General features: G+C 40.9%; 2 long non-coding RNA genes across 3 annotated transcripts in view; both read right to left on the reverse strand.

The window, feature by feature from the left end:
• LOC110363522 (uncharacterized) overlaps positions 1-19,530 on the reverse strand; it is a 114,663-nt gene that overhangs the window by 72,454 nt on the left and 22,679 nt on the right. The window lies entirely within an intron of this gene.
• Positions 75-17,069, reverse strand: LOC135579156 (uncharacterized). Its single transcript, XR_010471678.1, has 3 exons — positions 15,345-17,069; positions 5,903-5,945; positions 75-3,549 (listed from the first exon to the last, which is right to left on the reverse strand). It is a non-coding gene; the product is annotated as an uncharacterized LOC135579156 (long non-coding RNA).

The raw sequence follows: 19,530 nt of genomic DNA on the forward strand, positions 1-19,530 counted from the left end.
AGCTCTAAAAATCCAGTCGAAAAAAAAAAAAAGTGTATATAAATATATATATATATATATGGCTCACACTTTTCCACATACTTTCCTTAGCCTTGAAAATGTTGCACTACCTTTTAACTATTCTTCAATAACTACTTTAGTATTTCACACTTGAAGAAACAAACACGACATCAAATTGCTTACTACGTTAACACAAGAAACCTCTTTTCTAGGAAGAAAAAGGTCTCTTGATTCCCTCACCTCCTTTTAGAAACCATAAGAATTACTTATTTATGTTTTACTATGAGGGTGGTCAAACATAGGAACAGGTTTCCAAGAGAGCTTATTGATTATCTATATGTGGAGCTGCTCTAAACTAAATTAAATACAGTCCTGGTCAACCTGCTCTAGCTGACCTTTCCAACCTGAACAATTCTGTGATTCTGAGATAAACAAGCAGAGTCTTAAGCTCACCTTTATTTTTCTTTTGTGGATAAGCAGTGAACCAGTGCAGATGTTTGCCAGGTACATTTAAGATTCTGCATCCCATTTTTATCCTAAATGCACTACTATATCTTTATGACAAACTGTTTTAATATATACATCTGGCAACAAAGTACAAATCATAGCAGGTACTGTAAATGAAGCTAAAGTTCGTTTTTTTAGTAAAGAAAAACTAAGCAAAGTTGGTTTTCCTTTGATCTGTTTGATAAGATGGAAGTTAAAAAAAAAATGTATTCACCTTAAGGGGTTACATCTATCAAATGCATCAGAGTACAGCCCTGTGGGGCTGTAGGCTCTGTACCTGTAGACTTAACAGCACAAGCTCTTCCTGTGCACAGCTAACAAAATTGCACATCAGAGGAAATAAAGAAAGGCTTACTGACTTTAGTACGTTTTGTTCATCTAAGAATCCATCGAGAATATTTGAAGGCAATACTTTACCTCAGTGTTCACCTCTGCACTTTTTCACGTCAGAAAGCATACACATATTGTAATGTGAGGTTTTTGTGAGGACAAACCTTGGTGTTCGAAGTTTCTGAGTAATGATACTATTCAAAGACAAGAATTATCACCCCCTCCCTGTTTTTTTAAGCTACTTTGATAGTTGTTAATTAACCATATCATGTAGACTTCCATTAATTTAACAGGAAAGAAAAAGAGCACAATATACAATCGCTTGGAAATTGCCCTTTTCCATTCTCCCAACATGAGTTATTTGGCTGTGTGTCCTGCGACATTTAGTCACTTCCTCCATCTAGATTTGAGCTTGGTAGAATAGACTTGAGTTCTGTCAGGTCTCAAGCTTTGCTAACTGAGCCCAACGGCTGCAGAAAGTGTACAGAAAAAAAAAAAAAAAAAATAAGGATGATGGGGTGAGAGATGGGGAAGTTACAAACAAACAAAACCCATTTTCCATCCAGAGCAGAAAGAGATGCAGAAGTGGAAAGAAGCAGCAGCAGCAAAAGCAGTTTGTCCAAAAGGTAATGCTGCCCATGAGCCAGCAATGCATCCTCATGGCAAATGCAGCCAAGAGCATCCTGAGCTGTACTAGGACTGTTCCCAGCAGATCAAGGTAGTTGATCCTTTCTCTCCATCCAGGGGCTGGTGGGGCCACACCTGGAATGGTGGCACCAGTTCTGTGCTCCCCAGTACAAGCCATGCACTTATTGTAATAAGTCCACCAAAGGGCCACAAAGATGAGGAGAGGACTGGAGTATGTCCCATACAAGGAGATACTGAGAGGTGTGGGACTTTTCAGCTTGGAGAAGAGAAGGCTCAGGGGGTATCTTAGTAATATTTATAAATACCTGATAGGTGAAAGCAAAGAAGAGGGAGCCAGGTTCTTCTCAGTTGTATACACCAACAGGACAAGACAAAATGTGCATAAATTAAAAACCATAAAATTCCATCTAAACACACAAGTCACCTTTTCTGAACAGTGAAGCAGGTTGCCTAGAGATGCTGTGTGTCCCCATCCTCAGAGATATTCAAGGCAAAAAAGAAATAAAAAACTGTATGGCAATTTGCAATATAGATAATTATCAACAAGATCAAACCCAGTTTTAGTTGCATGTAAATGAAAGAGCAATCCCACTTGTAAGGAAGCAAGAAGAGAAGTAGCACAAACAATCCTCATGTATCAGAAACTGTCTGTGAAAATTTATCCCCCTAGCTTAGAATTATAATTCACCTGTGCTCATGAGGCATCAATCAGGGATGAGGCAACTAGAACACTGATTTTACTGAGTATTGTTTCATTGTCTGCATCCATGCATTATCTGAAAAAGGCTGAGTTAAATGCCTGCAAATTAGATTGAAGAGGCCAGAAGAAGCAAAGTAGCATTTTATAGCCTGTAATTAATGAGTCACTCAGCTTGTAGACAAACATTTTGAATACTGATTGCAGAAACCACCATTCCTACACCCATCATTTACACCAACGATAGTGTCACAGCAGCAAGAGCTCTGGCAGTCCTCCAAAGCCTGAACTCCCAGCCTTGCAGAGACAACTTAAAATTGCTGGAGATGGAAAGGGAGTTAAAGGACACGGCCATCACCTTGGTGGGCAGGAAGGGATATTAAGGGGGTCACCTAATGCACTCCTCCTGCCTTGAGCATACTAATTTTTTAGTAGGATATCAAGGTTACCCCTAATGATTACAGTCACCTACAGGAGAGCTGTTCATTGTCCTTCATTGTCAAAGCAGAACCTGAAGGGCCCAATTCAATGTGAAACAAGTATTTTTGCTGCTGGCAAGCAGTGTTCAGATCCACACAGTTTAATTTCAGGCTTTATCATTTTCCCTATTATTGATGCTACTTCTGTTCTTAATTTACATGCAGAACCTGGCACATGAAGGGAGTCTGTTGTACCATCAGTTTGAAATCATGCTCAGTCTGAATCAGAAGACAGGCACACGCTCTTCTAGCAGTTTGTTTATAGTTATTTAAAACCAAGTAACTGTTTTCCTCCACAGCAATGTTTCACTGCTCTGCCCTCCTACCTGCCACCTTATAGAAAAAGTCTGGCAGTCAGGATGTGACACACATCTGGCTGGCACTACACAGGTGTCTTATACTAATCATGTAATGACAAATGATGCCATTAATATGTAATAGCACTTCAATATACAAGCTGCATCATCTCCACGAAGCTCTTCACAGCCATTTGCCTGCAGTGTGAGAAATCTCATGCATTTTACAAGAAGCCTAACAGAAAAGACCAGCAGCTGTATGTTGTTTAACACCTGTTTGAAAGACAGTTTATATTACTATTAAAAAAAACAAACCAACCCAAACCAGATGTGTGAGAAGACCATGTGTTTGTTTTATTTAGCACACTTCTTCAAAGTTTCTCAGCATGTCATAGCCCTGTTGCATGCAATCTTGCAAACACTTCTCATGGCAATCGAAAATAGTGTGCTGCTTTACTAGTTGACCACTTACCTCTTATCTGAATTACCCACCTCATTAGGTAGAATTATTGCTTAAGACATACTGATCTGCTCTAGAATGGCAGCCACTGAGGATTCAACATCAAATGCTGATGTCAGGGTGAAGTGCAACCTAAAGCAAATACATCTTAACATGTATCGACTCTGTTGTTTTTCCAGTTTAATTAAAAATTGACTTTTTAGGTCATTTTACATTAGTAACAGATGGGGATGAAATAAGGATAAGTCAATATTTGCTTCTCGTACCTAGAAGACCTAACATTGCAGCCATTTAGAGAAAGAGGCTTGAAATAATCCTGTGCATGTGCCTGCCAACTGCCCTCCACAACACAATAGCTAACAAAGTGACAGCGTCAGCCATAGAATGGGAAAGTGTGCTGGTTAAATTCAAATTCACAGTAGCCCAAGCGACTGGATTGCTGACAAGTACTGGTATGTTTCAAACACAAAGGAATGCACATGCAAAACTAATAATAGCAGCATTACCAGCTACCCTAATTTTAATCATGAGTCTCATGATAATTTACATCTTCCTTAGTGGCCTATCATCAACAAATTTCAATTTTTCTTCTTTTAAAAAGAAGCATATTTCCAGCCCTCAATATAGAAGAAAGCTTCAAAATTTAAAACTAACCACTTTTTGTGAGATAGTTGTTCAGGAGAGGGGTGGGGGATATATCGACTTTTAAGCAAGTCCTGTGATTTGGGAAAGCCTGAGGTTGGTAGTTCTGTACTAACATTGAAGTAATCTGTTTGGTTTCCTTTAGTACACTTCAGGGAGAGGCAAGCAGACTATGGTTTTATCTTGCATTAACCTATTGTATATACATGTTCACACTTCGTGCTCAGTTATAATACTCCTCTTGGATAGGTAGCATTTCTGCAGCCCCAAATTCCTCTTAAATTAGAATAAATTGTTCTGATTTACAATACTGCCACCCTCCTCCACATTTAGTGGAATGAAATCAAGCATAATACACTTACAAAAATTTATTACAGCAATATCACATTACATGTGCATATTACCCAAATTGTATAACCTGGCCACAAAAACCTCATGTGAAAATGGCATCACCTATTTTTACAAAGTATTGCATAACAGGAGAATAAAATAAATAATAAACAGTCAAATACTTTCAAAGAATTTGTTTTTTTCTTCCCTAACATTAATAGGCCAAACATTACAGATGAAAAAAAAAAAGAAAAATAAAAAGATAAAGAAAAAAAACAAATATGTTTAAGACAACCTACACTCCACTTGCAAGTACTGGGCAAGGGGAATCCCTGTGTGTGCACAGACACATGACCACCATCCGCACTTGGCCGTGCTGCAGCCTGCCAAGACCAAGTGCAGAACAGGTCTCACTAGGCAGGTAGACAACCTTGCTTTAAGTGGGCAGATTGTTTGGATGCACTCTCCAAAACCACACAGCAACAGTAAAAATGAACATACAAAAATAGATGTATTTGTGATGTTATAAGCTCTAAATAAGCAATGAGTCTGGTTCAAAAATCCACAAGATTGACTTTATATAATTATGAGGAATCATCTCATCTCTGAGTTCCTACATTGCACCTATTTGTGTTTTAAGCTTTCCTCTGCACTGACAAGCACTAGGAAATTTTCACACACACACACACTAAAAAAAATCCTAGAAGCTTTGCAAGCATTTTAATTTCAGTTTTAAGAAAAGAAAGAGACACAAATACTAAAACACAGAGTGTAATCACACTGTGGATAACAGGGGTTGGATTTGGTTTTCTGTCTGTGCATGTGTCACTATCTCCATAATTAAATATATCAGGATTCAAAGAGGCCTGTATTTCTGGATTACAGCCATTGGCAGCCCTGCAAAACACTAGATACCTCTTTGCTCCAGCTGTGCCCACTCAATACTAATATAATTCACAGAGCCACAATGTCACAGCTATGAACACGGCACTCTGCCGAGGTGCAGCACTGCCAGCCTTGCCTCAGCCAGCAGCATACAAATGTGAGCCCTTCTGGGAGCATTAATAATGCAAGGTAGGCAAAGTACAAGGCTTGGCACAGCCTCATGTGTGCATTAGCTGAGACGACCAGGACGAACAAAGTTAAAAATTGCTGGATGTGTCAACAGTCTGTGTGGATTCCTGGTACCCTTTTCCATCACCCTCAAGGGCTTCATGAATAAAGATAAGCCACACAAACACTGTCCATTTATTTTTTTTTTCCCCTCAACATCATTGTATGTGCACACTTAATAAACTTCCTTATCTCTTTTGGTAGCAGTGACCCAAAAGATTCAACAAACCCATGTCTGGATAATTTAAAAATAACCAAACAAATAGCTGAGAAAAATGATAAGGGAATGCTTAGCTGACAATGGTGGATAAACAAAAACTTACCTTTAGCTGACAATGTGGTCAGTGTGTGATGTCAACGCTACAAAAATTTCATCAGGTAAACAACAGACAAAAGTTACCTTGACCTTTCTGATTGTCATTTGGTGATTTCAAGTTAAATGTCTGCAGCAATAAAAGACAAAGAAATGAGAGAGAAAAACATTGAAACATTTTATGGCTTTGTACTATGAGGTTCGGATTTTGAAAACATATGGATTGGGTATTAGATTCAATGCAAAGTCCTAAGCTTCTTCCATTGTGGTTTCAGGGCTTGTGAATAATTTCTGAACATCTCCCATGCTGTAGCAAGACCAACATGCCATTGTCCATAAAAAAAGTGAAGATGCTATGCTTTTCTACAGGTAGCACCCCAAGGCATTTGCTTTCGATAGTCCTATTTACTGAGATGCTCAGATTTCACAAATCCTGCTAAAATTAATGCAGCCTAAAAGCTTTTGGAGCACTAAGCAGTGAGCAGCTGAGTTTCATTCCAAACTACAGTGAATTTCTTCCCGGAAAGGGTTGTCAGGTGATGGAACAGGCTGCCCAGGGAAGTAGTGGAGTCACCACCCCTGGAGGTGTTTAAAAGATTCACAGATTAGGTTCTTAGGTGGTTTAATGTCAGTGGTAGGTTAACCGTTGGACTTGATGATCTTGAGGACTGTTTCCAAACAAAATGATTCTGTGACTTTATTATTTTACAGACTTATGCCTCTGTGTCAAAACCAAGTTCTCACCTTGATTAGCACTTGTCACACCAGAAAAAAACTTGGTATTGGGGAGGCAGCTCCATCAAGAAAGGATTCCATTTTTTTGTTAAAAAATCCTGTATTCATAACTCTACCGTCAGCAAAATATGCTCTGGATAAGGTTCAAGTCAGATTGGAGACACTTGCAAAATCACTGAATCACGGAATGGCTGGAGTTGGAAGGGACCTCTGGAGATCATCTAGTCCAACCCACTTGCTAAAGCAGATACACCTAGAATAGACCACACAGGAATGTGTCCAGGCAGGTCTTGAATGCCTCCAGAGAAGGAGACTGCACAACCTCTCTGGGCAGCCTGTTCCAGGGCTCTGTCACCCTCAGAGTAAGTAAGTTCTTCCTCATATTCAGATGGAACCTCCTGTGCTTCAGTCTGCCCATTGCCCCTCATCTTATTGTTGAGCACCACTGAAAGGAGTCTGGTCCCATCCCCTTGACATCCACCCTTGAGATATTTATAAATATTGATGAGATCCCCTCTCAGCCTTCCCTTCTCCAGGCTGAACAGACTCAGCTCTCTCAGTCTCTCCTCATCAGACCATCACCTTTCCAGGGATGGAGGTGAGGCTGACTGGCCTGTAGTTTCCTCAGTTGTCCTTCTTGTCCTTTTTGAAGACTGGAGTGATGTTGGCTTTCCTCCAGTCCTCAGGCACCTCTCCTGTTCTCCAAGATCTTTCAAAGATGATGGAGAGTAGCTTAGCAATAACATCTACCAACTCTCTCAGCACTTGTAGGTACATCCTATCAGGGTCCATGGATTTGTGGATGTCCAGGTTTCCTAAATGACCTCTAACCTGATCCTTCTCAACCAAGGGAAAGTCTTCCTTTTGCTGGACTTTCTTTCCTACCTCCAGGGCCAGGGATTCCTGAGGGTCAGACTTAGCAGTAAAGACAGAAGCAAATAAGGCATTCAGTACCTCTGCCTTCTCTGTATCATCCATCACCAGGGCACTCTCCTCATTCAGCAGCAGAACTACATTTTCCCTAACCTTCCTTTTGCTTCTGATATACTTGAAGAAGCCATTCTTGTTGTCTTTGACATCCCTGGCCAGCTCTGCTTCCAAGTGGAGCTTACCCTTCCTTACCGCAGCTCTGCATATTCTAACAGCCTCCTTATATTCCTCCCAGGTGGTCTGTCCCTTTTTCCACATTACATAAACATCCTTCTTCCATCTGAGTTTTGACTGGAGTTTGTTACTCATCTATGCTGGCTTCTAACTCCCTTTACTTGATTTCTTCCTCATAGGAATACATTGATCTTGAGCTTGGAGGAAGTGATGTTTGAATATTAGCCAGCTCTCTTGGACCCTCATGCCTTCTAGAGCCCTAACTCATGCAATTCTTCCAAGCAGGACCTTGAAGAGGCCAAAGTTCACCCTGCTGAAATCTGTGGTTTTAGTTCTACTTGTTGTCCTGCTCCCTACATGCAGGATCCTGAATTCCAACATCTCATGGTCACTGCAGGCAAGGCTGCCCCCAGCTGTGATATCTCCAACCAGTTCCTCTTAATATGTTAGGACAAAGTCCAGCAGCACGCCTCTCCTCTTCGGCTCCTCCACCATCTGTGTCAAAAAGTTGTCACCAATGACCTGTAGAAACCTCCTGGACTGTGCATGCTTAGCTGTGCTGCCCACTCAGCAGATGTCAGGGTGATTGAAGTCTCCCATGAGAATCAGGGCGTGTGATCATGAGGCTTCTTCCAGGGCTCATTGGGCTCCTCTAGGCAGAGTTCAAGACATTTGAGTTGCTCTCTCACATAAAGTGAGCAACTCCTCTACCTCACCTTGAGGTCTTTTCTGAAAAGTACATAGCTCTCCATGACAACATTCCAGTCATGCAAGCTGTCCTGCCACGTCTCCATAATAGCAATGAGATCACAACCCTGTGAATGCACATAGATCTCTAATTCCTCCTGTTTATTCCCTATGCAATGCATGTTGTTTGCACAGACACTTCAGGGAAGTACTGAAGCATGTGGTTTTCTCATGAGGGGTGCAGAAAGATTTACAGCAGCCGTGTGTACCCTTGGGGTGGCTGGCCCTCTGGTTCTCATCTTGTGAGGCAGATAAAGAATTTTTGTCACTGCTCTGATTGGTCTGGCATGTTCCGCAGTTGGAGGTGATTGTGTGAACATCACCACTTTGGACCCCACGCCCCAAGCTCATCAGTTTAGAACCTGTTTCATCTCACCCCTCTATGCTTTCCCTTGACCTACTGCTGTCTTCAGTCAGTCAGTGCGAGGGTAATGGACTCCCTTGTTCTTGGTTACTTAGTGATGGACTTTCATGTCTCAGGGAGGCTAGAGCTTGACCCCACGAGTCTATCTGCCTCCCTGATACTGAACACAACCTTTTTAGGCAAAAAGAAATTCCAGCTAAAGTGATAGCAAATCTGACTGAAAAGGATCTTTGAGATTTTATTCATCACTTGTTTCACAACTCAGGATATCCTGAACTTCATTTGTTCTCTGAGTCACCTCTAATAAACACACTATGTAGTTTTTAACCCTCCAAAAGCTACTGGATAGCTGAAAAATCACATCTGTTACTTAGAAGTGTCACTTCAGTAGCTTCCAAAAAAAAAAAATCCCAGACTGCTTCCTATCTCCAAAGTTATTACAGTACATGTAGGCTCTTTCCTCAATTTATTTGTTTTATTGGAAGTGGTGAGGGGAGCCACAAGACAGGACAGGCATCGCCATTTTACATGAAGCACACAACTAACTTTTGTTGAAGTACTATGCACATTTGAGAGCAATTTTAATTATTACTTCCTGTCCACTTCAACAGATGTAGAATCTTCTATCCTTTCATGTTTTTTACAGCTGAGGTAGAATCATAGAATGTCCTGAGTTGGAAGAGACCCACAAGGATCATCAAGTCCAACTCCTGTCCCTGCACAGGGCAACCCCACAGTTCATACCATGTGTCTGAGGGTGTTGTGCAGTCTCTTCTTGAACGCTGTCAGGCTTGGGGCCATGACACCTCCCTGGGGAGCCTGTTCCAGTGCTCCAACACCCTCTGGCTGAAGAACGTTCCCCTAATGTCCAACCTAAACCTCACCTGGCACATCTTCCTGCCATTCCCTCAGGTTCTATCATTGGTTGCCAGAGAGAAGAGATCAGTGCCTGCCTTTCGTCCTTCCCTTGTGAGGAAGCTGTAGACCATGATGAGGTCTCCCCTCATTCTCCTCCAGGCTGAACAAACCAAGTGACTTCAGCTGCTCATTATACAGCTTCCCCTCCAAACCCCTCACCAAATTTGTCACCCTCTTTAGGACACTCTCTAGTAGCTTAATATCCTTTTTATCCTGTGGCGCCCAGAACTGCACACAGTGCTCCAGGTGAGGCCGCACCAGTGCAGAGCAGAGCAGGACAATCACCTCCCTCGCCCAGCTGGCAATGCTGTGCTGGGTGCACCCAGGACACGGTTGCCCTCTTGGCTGCCAGGGCACACTGTTGGCTCATGTTCAACTTGCTATCGATCAGAACCTGCAGATCCTTCTCTGCAGAGCTGCTTTCCAGCATCTCATCCCCCAGTCTGTATGTACAGCCATGGTTGCCATGTCCCAGGTGCATTTCTGTTGCCCTTCTTGTAGATTGGGACAACGTTTGCCAGGTTCCAGTCAACTGAGATCTCTCCAGATTCCCAGGAGCATTGAAAAATCATGTAGAGAGGTCTCACTATGGCTTCAGCCAGCTCTTTAAGCACCTTTAGATGAATCCTATCAGGACTCATTGACTTGTAGGGATTTATCTGGAGTAGCAAATCCCATACAAGTTCTGGATTGATTGGGAGTTTATTGTTTACGCAGCCATGTTCTCTACCCCAGGGCTATGGGCCACCCCTATGTCCATCTTCAGTGTTGAAGACTGAGGCGAAGAAAGCATTAAACATCTCAGTTTTGTTTACATCCTTGTTAATAAGGTGACCACGCTCAACACATAATGAGGCAATATTATTTCTAGTTTGCCTTTTGCTAGTAATATATTTTAGAAAGCCTCTTTTATTGTCTTTCACAGTACTGGCCAGCTTCAATTCTTATAATAAGACAAGGGTCTTATTATAACAAACGCAAGCATTGATTGAAAGCAGATAAATGTCTAGAAAACAAAAGGAACACTCCTTGAAAATAAAAGGTAAGGGAATATTCCTAGAAAACAATAATTAGAGAACATTCCTAAGAAGCAGAAAGAAACTATTTGTAGAAAGCAGATGAGGTAATAGCTTCTGAAAAGCAGAAGGAATTTTCTTAGAAAGCAGAGAAACATTGTTCTGAGGCAGGTGAGACAGATAATTGCTAGAAATCTGAAGGCCGGATGTTCCTAGCAAGCAGCTAGGAGATATTACTGGAAACACAAAGGGGACATTCATAGAAAGTAGAAGTGAGATATTCATAGAAAGCCGAGGTGTGATATTCATAGAAAAGCAAATTAGATGGTTGCAGAAAGATGGGGAATACAGGCAGAAAACAGAGGGACCTTACTCCTGGTAAACAGTGATGAAGTGATAGCTAGATCATAAACAGGAGGTTCTTCAAAGAAACCAGAGGGGAAATGTTCCTTGAAAACTGAGAAGAGATGGTCATGGAAAGCAAAGGCAGACTACTCCTACACTGCCCTAGGGTGGAGACATCCCTAGAAAGCAGAAGGGTAATATACCTAGAAAGTAAATGGGAGGTCAGACTGTATGCCTGGAGAACAGAGGAGAGGTTTTTTTGAAAGCAGAAGAAAAATAATGCTAGGAAGTAATGGGAAATTAAACTAAGAAAACAGAAACATTATTTCAAGAGCACAGAGGGACTTATTTTTTCAAGAAGTGGAGGACCATATTTCTAGAGAGCAAAAGGACATATAATCCTAGAGAGCAAAGTGAAGTTATCTACCAGAGCAAATGCAGGATATTCCCAGAAGCAAAATTGTGGAAGGGGGTTATTCCTAGAAAGCACATAGGAGGTTATTAGGCCTATGAGGCATTCCAGGAAGGAGATGGCGAAATATTCCAAAAAAGTGATGCCTAGAAATTAGAGAAATATCTATTTCTAAAAATAGTTGTTTCTGAAAAGTGCATGGGTTTGTTCCTAGAAAGCAAAGGGGAGAACAGCCTTGAAAAGGAAAAGAGGGGATATTCCCAGAAAGAAGAGGGTTAACATACCTAGAAGGCAGATAAGGCACACTCTTCAAAAGCACAAGGAGTATACTCCTGGGAAAAAAAAAGTTCCTTGAAACCAAAACCAAGCAATATTCCAAAACAGCAAATGGGACATTTCGCTAGCAAACAAAGCCACCTGTGGTAGAGAGGGAACATCGCTAGTGAGCTGAGGAGGTATGTTCTTAAAACCATTCAGTACTTAAAAGTGCCCTATAAGCATAACAGAGACAAAGTTCTTAGTGGAGTCTGCTATGACAGGACAAGCAGTAATGGTTTTAAACTAAAGGAGGAGAGATTCAGGCTAGATGCGAGGAAGAAATGTTTTACAATGAGGGTGGTGAAACACTGGCCCAGGTTGCCCAGAGAGGTGGTAGATGCCCCATCCCTGGAAACATTCAAGGCCAGGCTGGACGGGGCTCTGAGCAACCTGATCTGGCTGAAGATGTCCCTGCTCATTGCAGGGGGGTTGGACTAGATGACCTTTGAAGGTCCCTCCTGACCTAAACTATTCTATGATTCTATGATAAAAGCATAACTATTAAATGTCTAGAAAACAAGAAGGGGAGGTGGGGGGATATTCCCAGAAATCAAGAGGCAGGGCACTTGCCCAGAAAACAAATAGAGGATAGATCTCAAAAGCCAAAAGGGAATGTCCCCAGGAATCAAAAGGGGACATATTCAGGGAAAGGAGAGGGGATAGTACTTTTTGAAAGCAGAAGGTAGCCATTCCCAGAAAGCAGCTGTTGGGAAAGTAATATTAGAAAGCAGGAGGATATTGAAAAAAAAAAAAAAAAATACAGACACACACACACAAAAAAAAAAAAAAAAAAAAGAGAAAAGAAAAAAAAAAAAAAAGAAAAAAAGGAACACTCCCAAAAGTCCTCTAGAAAGCACAAAATTGGAAGAAGGATTCCTAGAAAACACACACAATTTCTAGCAAAACTCTAAGATGGCATTCCTAAAAATCATGCACAATTTATACAATCCAAAAGGGAGTGTTGCCAGAAAGTGTGCAGTATTCAGAGACTGCATTAAGTAAAAACATTCATAGAAACCACAGAAAATTCCTAGGAAGCATTCCAAGGGGGTGCCTAAATATTAGGAGAAGTCCCTTATAAAAACGTGGACATTTCCTAGGAAACATATGCATACATAGGTGCCAAAGCTCCCAGAAAGTGTTTGTGTGGGAAGGATGCTACCAAATGTTGGGGATTCCTAGAAAGCAAATGGGAGAGAATCGTAGAAAGCATTAAGAGATTCTCAGAAAACTTGGAAGGACACAAGGAAGCATTAAGGAGAAACTCCTGGAAAGCTTTTGGAGGCAATTCCTAGAAAATGTAGGTTTAGTAGAAAACCTTGAGAAGGGAATATACCAGAAAGGTATATACCAGAAAAAGTACCAATTCCTAGGAAGGGAGCTGGAGGATTCTTAGGAAACTTTTGGGAAACATTCCCACCAAGTGTAGAAACGTCCCAGGAAATGTTAAGGCACAAATTCTAGAAAGTGAAAGAGAAGTTTTCTGGAAAACAAAACAGATGCATCCACAGAAATTATGGAAAGTTCCTAGAAAGCAAGAGACATGCAACATCTCAGAAATCAAACTGTCAGAGTCCTAGGAAATGCCAACGATTCCTGCAGGCACATCAAAGAAGCCCTAGAAAACATGAAATATTCCTAGAAAGCATCAAGGAGCAGTGCTAAAGCAAAAGAGGAGGATTCTGAGAAAGAAAAAGCAAGAGTTCCTACAAATTGTGAAAAAATCCTAGAAATCAAAAAAGCAGGGGGAGAATCCTAGAAACAAAAAACAGATAGGAGTCCTAGAAAGCATTAAAGGGTGAATCCTAAAAAAGCCCAGCAGTTCCTAGAAAGCAAATATGGGAGGGTTCGTAGAGTAGAAAATGGAAGGGGTTGTGGTCTTAAAAGAGAGCACGATCAGGGCAAGCTACCCTTAATGCTTCTAGAAGGTATTATGAGAAACCATTCTTGATTTTTAAGGCAAGGCAAACAATCAAGCTGCAGGACAGGGGATTTTTTCACACTTCATGTGTCTCTCAGCTGGACTCCTCCCAGAGAGATGACTTCTGAAGAGTGCATTTGAAACAAGAATCAACAGAAAACAGCTCAAGCTTAATCTTTGAACTGTGAAAATCACTGAGCCTTGGAGAAGTTGAGGGTTGGACAGAAAGTTCAGTGCTTGAATCCAGCTCTAAAGATAAAAAGTCACACATAGCAGAATATGAGAAGTTCACCATAGGACATTTTATTTTCACTAACAATTTCATCTTGAACAATTGTGTGGGCTTATCTCCAGAAAATGGTAGCACACATACAAACTCTGGGGAAATTAAAAAAGAACAGATTTTTATCAGAAAGTCAGAATGTATACACAGAGGGTTGCCCATGTTATTTTAGAAGTCTTATCTGTGTGCCTGTAAGGGATTACTCAGCAGTCCTCTGTTTTAACATGAGGTGATTTCTTCTTAGAGCCTATTCCATCTATTAATCTTTATATTTTATGTAAACCATTACTCCAAGATGAAACAGAGCAAAGTAGCTACCACCACTTTTATCATTAAATGGAAAACAGATAAAAGAAAACTATGTGATTCCTCACTGTCTGGGGAGAAGTTATTAATCAAATAGCCAAACCTTCCAACCTTTGATGTGAGCAAGGCAACACCCCCAGTTTCCAAAGCATCACAAGGATTTGGTGCTTGTCTAGTACACTGATATACTTCCCATGAACATGAACCACGGTTTTGTCACAAAACCTCCATTTTCTGTTTCATTACCTGCCTTTGCCTCTATTTACACAGTGGCTGACTTCTTTCCAAAGGAAATGAACTCTTCTGAGCCAGGATTTGACTCTCCCATCTTCTTTCTCCTACACCTTTGCTTTATTTCAGCAATCACCTCCGTGTTCTGTATTCAAAGACTACATATAAATGCCATATGTTTATTCATCACCATACCCTGTCAATCTTTCAGACATTATGACAGACTGACAAGGCAAAAAAGTGCATTTCTGAATCCAGCTGAACGCTCCTGCCTCAGGCAGCACATGGGAAATTGGTCACAGCCTTTGCTAGAGCACGAGGACATCAGGAAAGAAAATTTTTTAAATTGCCTAATTTTCATTCTCATCTTCGGTTTGCAGCACTGGAAAGCAAAGTGGCTTGTAAAAAAGGACAGTTTTAGATGGGATTTAGCAAATAGATATGATATCACAGCATAGCATCATTTTAACTATCTCAGTCTGAGAAATTCAAGCAGCACATCTTAAAGTGAGGTTAGTGCTGGTGAATATGAAGTAACTGAGTCTACCTGAGGCAGGAGAGGCCTGCCAGGAATCCCAAAAAAGCTACATTATGTGCTGAGTGCAGAGAGGGTATGTTACTCCACAACAGATCAGCATTTTAAAAACCAATTTTTTGCAAGAGCTGCAAACAGGTAACTGAGCAATTGCATCCTTTACAGCACCAGACTCCTAACATCCCGAATTGAAGTGAAAATTAAAAAGCCCACTATATCTCATGCTAGACATATAACACAAGCAGGGAAAATGTGGATTAGACTTGTTTGGTAACACAAGATATTAAGGTTCACCTTGAACAACCTCTCCCAGCCCTTCCATTGCTCCTTCCCAGGCTGCACCTCAGCAAGAGATGTCTTCTCATCCGTCTTCTTTTCCCTTCGTCAGGCAGGTTACTGGCACGCAGACAGCCTAATCCTTGCCAACACCTCCCTGCCTGGTAGCTGTCTACCCAGAAATATCTGTACTTCATTGCACACAGTCCTTTGATACTTGCCCTTATGTCCTTTGATCCTTACCTTTATGGAGAAATCCTGTTAACTTGGTCATTCATTTCTGATGTCACTGGTTCACTTCAATACAAAAGCCTAAACCATGGTGGCTGGTCAGTTTGCCATTAGAGGTACTTGACAGTGGTTTGGATGAGGCAGTCAGGGCTCCTCTGCACCTGCCCTGGCAGTGTTTTTTCAGGTGATAAAGTGGTTCAACGTGTTGGGGTAAGCAACAATATGTGCCGAAGCCAGAGGACGCTGGCACAGAGTTTCAGGTTATGTAATAAAACTGTGGCTTACAGCTTGTTTGCACTTTGCATGCTATGTACGCAGGAGTATTCTTTGGGAAATTATAAATAAAAAAATAAAACCACAAAAACACCTCCAAAAACACACCACACACGCAAACAAAAAAAACCCAAAACATACCCAAACAAGCAAAGGAGTGGTGGAGAGAAGACCACCAAGCAAGCAGGCCACTCACCAGAGCAGCAAATTCAGTCCATCATGTGTAAAACACTGTCATAGCTAAAAATGGGTTCAAATTCAGAGGCGCCTATACTATACTTGATATTTTTTCAGCTGATTGGTGATCCTGTGATACCTACCACCCACAGATCTCTATCCCAGAATGTGCTTGGGAAGAGGCCTGTTCTCAGCATTAAATCTACACACAGAGCAAAACACACATTATTCACTTTAAAGGAGAAGAAACCCACTTACCTGCTCTCCTTACAAACCAAACTTGATCAGTCATTTAAGGAACTGCCTTACCTCTCTGGTACCGTTTTCCATTTTTCAGCATTCATGCCTCTCCCAGAACCTCCAAGCAAAGGTGCAGTGTTAGGATCAACTGTGTCAGTGCTAGGGGTGTCTTCTGACACTAACAGGATGAGGCGGCATCTTCTCAGGAGTTCCCTGAGAAATACTGCAGGGTAGCGTGCGGGAGGCAGCACAACGTGTAGCATGGCTATTCCATACCTGATGCTGCACAACTGCTGCTCACACTGGCTTCAGGCTCAGCACTAAACAGCCCAATGCCCAAATCCTGTCTGGTGTGGGTCACACGGAGATCAACTAACTACCAATATTTATTTACTTGCTAAAAATGACCTTTTGCTGGCTTTTGTTATATCACTGTCATAAATAGTATCAGAGAAAAAAAAAAAAACACAGTAAATTCCAACGAATACGTGACTCACTTTAGCTAAAGGCAGTTCCATATGCATCTTTACGATTCACTGCTGTGACAACAACCCCCTTTTCTTTTACACAGACATTCAGTTTAACACTGTGTAACTCTTGCTGCTGCAATAAAGGAGTAATTTAGAGAAAGATTAAAGCAATCTGGTTTTAAGAAATAGAAAGAAAACTGGCAAGAAGGGGATGGGGCTATGTCTTAAAGACATCCATTAATTATCCTAAAAGCCTCCCATTAGCAGAACAGAAAATAATATCTTTGGTCAGCATCTGTCTTACAGGTGTTGCACACTTTCGATGACAGAGGGCTCCTGTAGCTTTCCTTGTTCTCTTCTTTACTGACTCACTAATAAATTACCCTATGGCAGCCTGGGCAGGCTTCACTGCCTACTCCCCTTATTTGTATAACCTCTCTACCTTGGAGACATGGGTGATCTATTCTCTGTCAGAATAGCCAATACAGAATATTGGCAGTTCTACTCTTTGTGCAAGAGATAACTATAATTTACTTATATTTTCAAAGTAAATGTTGCAATTCTGACTGGCGTTTTAGAGGAGTAAACACGAGCGGTATGCTTAAGTGTTTACACTAGATCATGCTTTATGGTTTTTCTCATGGATAAACTGGTAGCACACTGGTAGCACTGCTAAAGTGATAACAGGAATAGTGGTTACTCAAGCAAAAGGGGAAAAAAAAAAAGTAAATTATTGTGCTGCAAACTGCTGGAACAGTACAGTATCACTTACCAAAGTGGCTACAGATTAACCCGTAATTGTCCTTTGTCACAGGACTTAGTTTGAAAGAAAATGCCAAGGCTGCAGTATTCGGTGATTAAGAAGCTGATCTGTAATAGCCCAGCAACACTCACCTTCTTCTACACATCTACCACTTTCCACAGCGCATAAGTGCTGAATGTGCCGGTTAAGCTCCTAAGCTAAAATCAGCACAAAGCAGGTTCTAGGTATTTACACATTACAAGGACTCTTCAAGAGATTCTGGAAAGGCTACCTGGATATCTTTTAAAAATACTTGATGTTTTTATTCTTTATTGTAGGTGGAATGATTAAACATCACTTTAACCTCAGAAAGCATCTTTTGTGGTACTTATTTCACCTACCCCAACTGCTCCATTTCAAAACCAGAAATAGTTGTCTTTAACAGGCAATATATTGGCTAATGTCACCTTCACAATAGCTAGCATAGAAGATTTGAGTTCTCACCACGCAGGACGTGAGACTGTGGTTGTATGAGAGGGACTAAATCCACATTTAAATGAAATTTTGAAAATAAGTATTATGAAACCCAACATGAAATTATTGCATGTAGCAGACAAATTGGTTTTATCTGCAAAGACCAAATTCCTCCTTGATTTTTTTTTTCATCTCCATTTCTACTTCAGCCAGAGCAGAAGTATAGGAATATTCTCATAAAAGTGACAACCTCTTCAACCCTGAAGAAGAGAAGTACAACACAGGACCTTTCACAAAGTTGTCGGTTTGAGTTTTGTTGTTGTTGGGTTTGTTTTGTTGTTGTGTTTGTTTTGGGGTTTTTTTTGTTGTTTTTATTTGTTTGTTTGTGTTTTGTTCTGGTTTTAAAGGATAATGAAGTATGACATTTGTTTCTGCAGCTGTAGAATTAATGCTTTAAAGAAAATGTTTCCTCAGAAAGCCACAAACTCTACATACCACATTAATCTTTCAGTATATTGTAGCCAGATTTCAGAAAGGACAGACTACCAAGTAACTATAAACTGAACAGACAAGCTAGTATCAAGCTGAATAGTTCAAACAAAATTTGTAACTTGAGAAATGCAAGAATTATTTCAACAAAATAATTAGCTTTAACACATCACATTGAATAGACGATCTCTAAAAAAAAATTCAGCAAAAGATGCTGAAAACTGAAAATTGTCATATGCTAATTTCTCACTGGTAATAGGTCATCCTTGAAAGATAAATAAATTCAGTTCCACTCAAATAAGAACCTTATCAGCTTCAAGCAAAGATCTGCAGCTTTTTCAGCTGTATATGGCCACGGACAGTGGTGGCAGGGACACAAGCAAGAGGATGACACCCCAACTCTTCCAATGAGTATCAGGAATGAGTAAGGGAAGACTTTTTTATTTGTGTTTCTTGAGACTACTGTACCTAAAAACTAAAGCTACAGGCATTCAGGAAAACAAAACAAGTTAGTTGACAACAGTTTTCCAATGCAATAATGCAAGTGCAGGGAAAAATCCATCCAAAAATCAGCATCATAGCCACGCAGCACAGCGTTCAGCATGAGCTGCAAAAAACATTCAAGGTAAATATCCAACCAGCCTGCCCAGGGCTTCATGTTGCAAGCCCAGACTGCAATGAGCGCTTCAAAAGCTATCTTAAAACCATGCTAGATACATCTGAGCTGTCATGAAGTTTTAGAGGTCTCCACGTGCTTTCTAGTTACCAAGTGGTTCGTTCAGGGTGGGATCACTGTTTCCATAGAAATGGGGAACAAAAACAGAAGAAGTGGAAGAAACTTATGTGTGTTTTGCTCACAGTTTCTATTAGGCTGGAACTTTCTTCTTGGGCTGGGTAGCATAGATATTTCCAAGATTAATTCATCAAACACCCTCCACCAGCAGTGAGGCATCAGCAAGAGGTTTGGGAAAGGCAGTAGACAAGAAAATAAAGCAGTGGGCACCTTATTGAACATCAAAATTTTACACTCATTTTTATTGCCACATGGCTCAGATCAGGACAGATGCCTTTCAGACTTACAGAAGAAGCCACTCACACCACCTCACCT

This window comes from Columba livia, chromosome 3 (genome assembly GCF_036013475.1).
Source record: "Columba livia isolate bColLiv1 breed racing homer chromosome 3, bColLiv1.pat.W.v2, whole genome shotgun sequence".
Classification (NCBI taxonomy): domain Eukaryota; kingdom Metazoa; phylum Chordata; class Aves; order Columbiformes; family Columbidae; genus Columba; species Columba livia.